The sequence below is a fragment of the Nestor notabilis genome, unplaced genomic scaffold (genome assembly GCF_000696875.1).
Source record: "Nestor notabilis isolate BGI_N333 unplaced genomic scaffold, ASM69687v1 scaffold1013, whole genome shotgun sequence".
Classification (NCBI taxonomy): domain Eukaryota; kingdom Metazoa; phylum Chordata; class Aves; order Psittaciformes; family Psittacidae; genus Nestor; species Nestor notabilis.
Genome location: NW_009923045.1, coordinates 47086 through 56883, shown reverse-complemented (window position 1 = coordinate 56883; position 9798 = coordinate 47086).

The following is a 9798-nucleotide window of genomic DNA, read 5'->3' as shown; positions in this document are numbered from 1 at the left end:
AGACTACTATGCTCAGCATGCAAACACTTTCAATTAGATCACAATGCTGCTCTTGTTTTGCAGTGTTTGTAATCCTCTACAGGGCTTCTAAACCAAACTGGTGGTACTTTTTCCAATCTTTTAGGGTTTATGGACCCTTGCATTTTTCAGGTGAAGGCATTTCAGAAGAAACTACACGTGGTGATAACATGGTTGTTTCTGGTTTGCACCCCCCAGATACAGTCTACAAAATTCTAGCGGTTTGAGGTCACAGGTTTGAAACCATTGGAAAAATGAACGAGAAAATGTAAGAATAGTGCTTACCCTAAACAAAAGTGTAATTGTCACCTGCTCTGGCAGAGGCAAGAACCAAGCTAGCACAAAACAGACTTAGTTATAAAAGCAATTATTTTAGTGCTCTTTTTTAACATTAGCAGTAATAACAACAGAGCTTTTAAAAATCAGCATTAACTGGATGCTACGTTTAAAATGGGGTGTTGGATAGGTTATCTGATCAGCTCTTCTGCTCTGGACAAATTCTTAACCCCTAACTTAGTCATGGTCTCTCAGCAGCACAGTATTGGAGAGCATTTAGGGGAGGGTGGGTTTTTTCATGGAGTTTATTTCTTTTTTCTTTCTCCTTTCAACTGATCAAAGACATTTCAGTGTGTTCCGCATCCCTTGCCCAGAGTTTTGGGTTATCCAACTGCCTGGTCCTTAGTGTCTCCTTAGGAATGTGTGGAGTCTTTACCAAGGAGATCTGATAAGGCTGAGGATCTCTTCCTTTGGTACCAGGCAGCGGGGGGCTCCAGCAGGCCTGCTGTGTATCACCCTTGACACCTCTTTCATTCTTTCTGCCAGTCTAAGATTAAGTGAGCCTCAGAAGCTATGCACTGCATTTTGGGTTTAGCTTTCACATAGAAGACTGCAGCCACCAAACTGAAATGTCTCTCAGAGCACAATCATAAAAATGGGAGATAGAAGAGGCTGGTTAAATTCATCACTACATCCCACAGCTGATTATGTTTGTTTTCCCGTGTTTGTTTTCTCAGGGTAAATGAGGGCAGCCTTTGCTCAAAAGATTATAGCACCAGAGGCTAACCTTTGGGGGGTGGTGGTGGTGGTGGTGGTGGTGTGCTTCATAATTATCATTTCCCTATTTACTTTTTGCTGGTTAAATATATTTAGGCAGTTCTTTTAACTACAGCAAAACAACACACAAACCCCACACCCCCCAACAACCAGAATACTCACCACAGGATTTTCTGGTTTAGGAGGCTTTTAATTAATTAAGTCCTTGGTGCTACACACTATCCCTTGAATTTATCTCTAGAAAGGATCAGTAGTTTTATATGCCAGCTGGCCAGTGGTTTGGCCACCCACATAATATGGGCAAGCGTTGCAAGAGCTGTTCTCAGAGCTTGCCCTAACTGGCACTAGTCAGGAGTGGTAGAGGACATGTGCTTATCCATGGATGCCTCCATGGCTAAATGTGACACATATGCCTTGCAAATCCCAGCTGTGCTGACAGGGGCTTAGAAAATATAGGCTGTTACATGCTGAGAGAATCTCGAATGTGAGATTCATAACACTGAGCTGAACAGATCAAGTAGTAAAAGCTGCTTTCTCCTGGGAAGGGGGTGCGAAGGGAGTTGCCAGTCAGTGAACTCATCTTGATGACAATGTTGGAGTAAAATAATTTTTGTTGTGTGAAAGATTCCAGCAGTGTGAGTTGCTCCTGTGTGCCTCTAAGGGTCTCAACATCTCCCCTCCTCCAGCTTTTCAGCTCTCATTTCCAAATTTCCCTTATCTCCTTTCAAATACTGCTCCTTTTCCACCATGCAGTGCATCCACAGATGTTGTTCTTTAATCTCTTCCCCCAATACCCTTGCACAGACATCAGTATGCCACTTCCATCTGAATTTTACCTGCTGATGTCCTCTGTCTTTCTCTGGAGGCACTAAACTGTCTATTTCAATCTTCCTTTATGTCCTTGATGTATGTTGTCCTTCCTTATTTCTTTGCTGTTCTCTAGCCATCACCCTGCCTTCGTCTCTCTGCTTCTCCTTTCTTGCCTCATGTCCTGAGTGCCACTAGAATTTTTGTTTCTTAAAGAAGTCACCTGAAAACTGCTGTTGTTACACTACTTTTAGCCTCAACGGCTGTAAGATCCCTTTCCCTCCTCTCTCAGCACTGCTCTTATATCTCATGCAGCCCTTTTCCAGCTCCATTACTTATCCCTTAAGGAAGAGGAGAGATGCCTTGTCTTCTGGGCTAGGAGCCAGATCTTGGTAGAAGGGAGACCAAATGAAGAAGGAGTAAAAGTGCAGGCCATAGGCTGAATAAAGTTGTGACTTTTCCATCAGTAGGACCATGCAGGAGACTTTCTCCACAGGACACTTGTCTGCTCTGCTGAATGCAGCTGTCCAAATAATGAATACTGTCTCTATAGTAAATGCAGGACTCTGTTTAGGGTAGGACGGTGTGATGCCAGTCTAGGCTCACTCACAAATTTTTGAGAGCCAGATAAACAGTTCTTTTAAGTGTTGGACTTCTTATAGGTGTTACTCTCCTGCTGAGATCTGCATGTCTCTTGGCTGGAGCTTTCAATGCATGAATGCATCTATGAGTGTTCATAGATACTAGTTCTAGCCTAGGGAGAGATTCAAGCATTTTGGAGGTAAGACACTGCCCTGTGCAGCATCTGACTTCTATGCAGAGGACAACTGAGAAGATCAAGCCCTCCAGGCTGACAGATGCCCATAAAAAACATCCTGTTTCTCCACCAGAGTTGTCTTGCATTCATTCTCTTATGAAAAAAGTGCTTTCATCTGGACCAAACTCAGCCTATTCACATTTTACCTTCTTAAAACTGTTGCCTGAGCACTGACATTGTACATGTACCTTGCCCTGCATTTTGGATGTTTCAGAATAGCTGGGGCAAACCTTTTTCTAATCCTAAACCAGCGGCTGTGACTCAGTTGGTGAGACTTAACACCCTGCTAAGATAAACATGCTACTGTTGTGATCTGCACTTTTATAATGAAAGGGTAGGGAGGCGGATCCTGCATATGAACAATAGACTTTTGTGTAGCAGGGGCGCTGAAGTCTTAAAAGCCATTTACTGGAAACTGCTCGAATACATACTGGTTGTTCACATAAGCATGCATCAGAAAATCCTTGCACACACCCATGGTGTGGGCCGGGAGGATGGGACTCAGCAACTCAAACCATGTACTTCCGCCTTCCTTTTTTGGTTCAGAGATGGCTGCTTATGTTAGTAACATCCACTATGAAAATGGTCTATAATGCTTAGCCAGGAAGCCACTGCTTTTGAAAAGCTATCACAAAGATTTGTGACCAATTTATCAGCTTGTGGAAATAAAAGGGAAAGGAGAAAGGGGCTTGATCCCAGAAAGTAGGGTTGCTTAAAAGCATATCACTGTAAACATCCAAGGATGTGAAGGTTTTCACTCTCCATTGTCTTCCACGCTTCATTTTGTCCATTGGTTGCACCCATGGCTGGAGACTGACATCAGAGGAGTATTTCCCATCTATTTACCACTCACTTTCATCAATATAAATACCTATGTCAGATAAAATGAAAAGGGAACATGCGTATTTTCCTCTGTAAACATTGCTCCCACTTGCTTCTGCTCTGTACTGAATATACTATCCCAGTGTGTAAGGGCAGGAGATACCAAGCTGCAGAAGTGTAAACAGGGGCTCCTGAGAGTGAAACATAATAAAAGGGCTGTTCCGTAGAGACTGGTGTGCAGTACAGCATGAGAGAAAGGGTTTGTTATAGACAAAAAAGAAGATCGACTAGAATGAATCAGAAAATGCAATTTTGTTGCTTTTTCTTTCCTTTAGTAAATTTTGATGATAAAACTTCTTCCTCGTCCACTAGGTATCACCAGGTGCCTGGGGCAGATGATTACCTGTTTTACCTGGCCTTTTCTGTGACACAAAATATGGGGAAGCTCTATAGCTTTCCCCTAGGGTGACAGAAAGCCTCTTCCAGGTCTGAACAGACTCCTTCCCTTGCCCTAGTACCAGTATCAGTACATCAGGCAGCCACCGAGGACCCTCTTTCTTTACCAGCCGTCCCTGACCCTTTTCCTCCCATCTGGAGAAGTCTTGGCTTCTCCCACACAAATGCCTCCAATCACAGGCCCATTAGTCTGTGTTGCCTTATGTTCAATAAAATCAAATTACCTTTTCAAGTGGCTTCCTGTACTTTGGAATCATGGAGCTGTGATAGACCTCCCTGGAAACAGGTACCGGAGTCCAGCTGGGAACGTCTTTGTGGTTGCTGTTCTAAACAAGCTTCACGTTTCCTGTCTGGTTTAGGGAGATTAGCAAGCTCTCTGTGCATTTCTAATCTTGCATTGATCTTTACAGAAACTGCCCCAGTATGCTCACGAGGGTTGCAAAACAACTATCCCATCCTTGTCTGAAAACTCCTCCTCATTTTGTCAGTCTTTATGCAAGCCTTGAACCAAGAAGTAAATCATATTTAGGAAAACAGGACACATACAGCTCCACCTCTTGCTTATTATCTGAAATGAGTAATTACTATTTTGCTTGCATTCTTTCTTGCATATTCGTTTCTTGTGAACTGTTAATATTCTACCAAAGTGCTCCTGCCTCCAGAGGAGTGCTGAGATTGCTAATCAGGGTCACTCTGTCCATTTCACAGAAGCCATTCCATAACCAGGATGGTGAGGACCATCAGTTACTCCCACCATGGTGTGGTGGGCACATAGTAGGGACCTGAAGGTGAAAAGTGGCAGCCTTTTACTACCAGTTCCCTAGTCATTTATCAGTATCACAGGAATAGTCACTGCACAGATAATTTCACCCTAAATTGTACCACTGGGAAGTCATCCTTGTTGGTTTTTTCCTATTAGAAGTCACTCACAGAGTCTGTTCCAGGATCTACCGCAACCACTGTAAGACTGTTGATTTTGGCATCAGTAATTTCAGTCCTCATATGCCAGTGGATGTATGCCCTTGGCTTTCCCACATGAGAGAATTAAAGCTTGGTGAAGTCAGATTAAGCACAAGGCTGAAGACTTCCGAGCATTGTAGGACAACTCTGGAGAAACGTGGAAGAAAAACTGTCAGAGCAACAGGCAGGAAATCTAGAAGCAGTATCTAGTTCCTAACAGACTGCTAAGTTCAATAGGTTCTCTGTGAGAAATGGCATTTCTATTCTGCTTCCTAGATTCCCTAAGGCCAACGAGCAGACCAGAGCGGACTAATACGTCTGCTGCTACTTGAAAAAAAACCCACACCACAACACTTCAATATGCTTAACTGCCAAAAATTGCAAAAATGATGCTAACCATGGATTCCTCCATGCCAGCCCTCTGGAGGCATGGTAATTTTAATTATTAAACATTAAATACTGACTTAATTAAGGTTTTTATCTTAGATATTCTCTTTCAGAGATAGCTTTTTAAGTGACTAAATGTTCTTCTTAAACAGGCAAATAGAAATTCAGAGTTTACTACAGAAAACCTCAGTGTCTTTTCATTGTGAGATCCCTGGTCTGCAAGGGAGGAGAAGAAAATTAAACCACATTGCAAGGAGAAGTAGCACCAAGGAGTTTACTGGAGCAGTTTGAGAAAAGCAATCAAACTAGTGGCCTGTTTTTCTGATTACCAAATGCTTAAATTATCAGAATCTTCACATCTTCTAACAACCAGAGGCAGAAGATAGATACACATTCACAGCTCTTTATTAAAAGAGCACATAATGAATCAAGAGGCTTTTAGTAAACATACAAAATCCATGCCACAAAACCCTGTAATAAATAGCAATTATTTTTTATTTTCAGCATGAATTGTTCTGGCTTTGTGTCAAAGTATATCCAATTCCCTCTAGTACTTGCACCTCCTTTAAGCTGAGCCTTTGTTAAGCCTTGAAGCTGCTTCGAGCTATAGTTCCTGGGAATAGTTGTGGTGCTTTTAACCAGCACAGTATTCAGGTTGTGCAGGGTGCATGGGCTGTTTATCCAGAAGGCTCTCTTACAGTGAAGAGTAATGTTAAAAACAAGTGCAACATTGGTATGAATCTAGTTGTTCATGGCAGCTGTTGGCTGGAACTGGAGCTGCAGTGAGACATGGTTTGGTATGTAATGGCGTAGCCTATAACCTAGCTGTCTGCTGTGCAGAATCCCTCTGCAGAGATGAGAACCCAGCCAGGAGGAATCATCTGTTTCTTGTCATTTGCATTGCTGTTGGAGAACCACCAGGACATTAATCCCAGGGACTGAAAGCATTTAGGACTTGGTTTTGCAATGAGTAGAGCTAAAGCCTGTGTTTTGGGTTGCAAGCATTCTTTTACCCTTTACAAGTCAAGGTCCTGATACGGGCCTTTAGTTAATTATACTTTTAAATCTTCCTCCTTTCTATTTAAGTTTCAGGTGTAGGTGCAGAATTCCAACAGAGATCAGCTTCTGCTAAAACAGAGCTCTTTGGTAGCCTGAGTAATGCAGACCTCACAGAAACAGATTAAATATTGCAGCCTAAAGAGTTTGCTGAAATTACAATTCCAAATAGGTAAAAGCGTTTTGTGCATTTAAACAGAAGCACAGCTCCCCTAAAAATGTGATCTACAAGGCATGTCAAAGGTTTTTGACATTTGAAGTTATAACTCCCGTACCACAGAGGGGCTGTCTATTTGTAGCTTTGTGCTTTTTCTCCCTGTAAATGCGAGTAATTTCTTTTAGCCCTCAGTACATCACCAGTATATTGTTTGTGGAGCTGCTTGGATTTAGTAGATGAGAATCAATAAATAAACCATTTACTGGCTGTAAGATCGACTTTTATAATTGAGAGACTGCTGAAAATGTATGTATATCTGAGGGAAGCAAAAATCAAACTGCATTGTAGGAATGTTTGCTGCAGATCTGAAAGAAGTAAGCTGGACCTTTTGGATGAAAGTCACAGAATCACATAAATGGATGGAAGGCACCAGGGGTTATCACTTACTCCAACCTCCCACTCCTAGCACTGTTGCCACCAGGACTAAGTCAGATCAGCCATGGCTTTGTTTTGCTTGAGTCTTGAAAAACCTCCAAGGATGGATCCTACGCAGCCTTTCTGGTAACCTGTTCCCATGCTGTGCTACCCTTACAGTGAGGAAATGCTTCCTTTCTGTAACACAAAAGTAGTAACTTGTGGTTTATACTTATTTTCAGTTTTATGTTAATATTATTCTGATAGGAGAAAAAAAGTCCTATCTGCACAAAAGACATGGGAATGGGAACGAAACTTCTTTCCATGAGGCATCTCAGCTGCTTAACTCCATCAATTCAGGCTCGCTGACAGGGGGTTGGAACTAGATGATCTTTAAGGTCCCTTGCAATCCAAACCATTATATGAAGTTAATGTTCCTGTACCAAGGACTACTGCAACATTTCTCTCAAGTGAAATACAGAATAGAGGGAGTTTCCTGCAGACAGTTCTGCTAATGAATCTTGCCCATCAGGCAAGAAACCCTACTGCTGAGGCTTATCCCAGAGACACGCATGAGCAATATGTTCAGACACAAGATGCTTATAAAGAGACTGTATTTTACAGAATGCTTGGGTACCTTATGTAGCCTTATACTGAAAGTACAGAGTATCCTCATAGAGAAAGGAGTAGCTGGTGTACAGCATCCATTATGAAATTTATGATAAGTAGATGGTAATATAAGCACTTGTTAGAAATTACTGTAGTGCAAAATTAGGCTTATAGTCACAAATTGTGTCTTAGTCTTCATTTTGAGTTAATACCTTGAACCTTTTCACAGGTAATGGGCCTGTGAAATAGCTTGTTTCTTGAAGGACTGAGAATTCAAACCTAGATGTAGAGTTAGAATTCCTATTGTTAGGCTTTATGGCATTTATATACTTTTCCTACACAGTTGCCACTAGACTCTTTTTCCTTGAGTAGAGCATTCTGGTGCTCCAAATGCTATGGGATTTTATGAACTTCCTTTAAGAATTCAGAAGCACTGTTTGACTTGCTTCTCAGGTTTGATGTACTCTTTCTGTGCGGTTGAACTCTTTCCATCTGATCAGTTCTCAGGTATTGAACTTATTTGACACCTTGCCTCAGTAACTTCCCTGAACTTGCTCAGCATACTGAATTTTCTCACTGATTCTTCTATATCTATTCAGAGGCTGAGCATCACCTTTGTCATGGCTGATTTTTCTTTTACCCTGTTTATTAAACCATCTTCCCCAGCTCCAGTCTCTGAGCCATGAGTTGATAAAGAGAGAAGCTGTACATAGCAGATATGGTTGACCTGCTCCTTCAGCATCTGAAGGCTTTTTAACAAAAAATGGGTACTGCAAATTACCAAAGGGAGTTCTGCCTCTGACTTTCTGCTTTTCCTTAAGAACTTTCTGTGAAAACCTATTTAGTATCACAAAGCATATAAAATGGAAAAAAAAAAAATCTGTCTTCCAAAGGCTCAAAGGTTCCCTTAGAAGCATGTTGGCAGAGGCTTCATGAAAAAAGAAGCCAGACATCATGTCAAAAGCTGCAAAGTCAGCATGAAGATCTATAGGGGCCAACGCAGCTTCAAAAGGATGGAGGGCGGGGATGAGTAATGTGTAGGTACTATGTCATGGCATTCTGTATTTTTAAGCACTTATTACTTTCAGAAACTAATACAGAAAATCCTTTATAAACTGGGGCCAGACCAATCAAGTGACCTCATTTTCATCTAATTTAGATGAGCTATTGAGTTTAAAAAACAAGGCAGGAATTTGACAATTTGGTAACATGAAATACCACTTTGTGTGTGGCTACTAAAATTGCACTGTATTTAGAAATGAAGCAACCAAAAAACATTTTTGGATTCTGTTGTTCCTAAGGACAGAGAATGTGGGCACCAAGGAGAAAGTTATGCAACTTAAAGAGCTCCTCCAATTCATCCATTTGTCCCACGGCAGGATCATCTCTACCTAGGTCATTTCTTAAACACTTGTGTAATCTCTTCCTAAAGATGTCCAAATAAAGATGTAGTACAGAACTCCTCTGGCAATCTGTTTCAGACCTTTTACAGCCTTCACTGAATATACAATTTGAGTCATTCTTGCTTCTGTAGGAACAAATTACAGGGAGTCACAAATGCCAGGCAGAATACAGAGGTAACTTCGCATGTCCTGCAGATGACACCTCTGTCTATGAAGTCTTGGATGACACTTGTAAAGCCAACTTGATTTCTAATCCTGTCTTACTTGTGGCCTCTTCCAGTGTCATATCTTCTGCAGATGTACTCAGCTCCTTCTCTATTCAGACCTCCAGGTTATAAGTGAAATCATTAAGCAGGACTAGATCCAGGAGAGTACCTACAAAACCTTGTTCAATAACTCTTTCCACTCCAATCGTGAATGAGGATATGTAGTCTCTGAGTGTAACAAGGACTACTGCAACATTTCTCTCAAGTGAAATAATACAGACTAGAGGGAGTTTCCTCTGTGGGTTTGCACACAACCTGCACTGGTTTCATCAACACTTTAGCACAACTATGAAAATATCACGTAAACCAAGGCCAGGAACATAATGGAATAAAGATATGTGACACCTACTGCCTCTTCTTTAGCTACAAAGCCTGTTACCCACTATAGGAAGGAAATCCTATTGGTGTGACATAAATATTTTTCTTAACAAATCCATTCTGGCTGCTACTCATTTCCATTTTGCCTTCAACAAATATTTTCCAAAAATTAGATCTCCTTTTTTTTCAGGTGGAAAGAGCTGGTTTAGTAGAGCAAACCTTTGAAATAAAGGTTGTTGGAAAATCACTTAATAG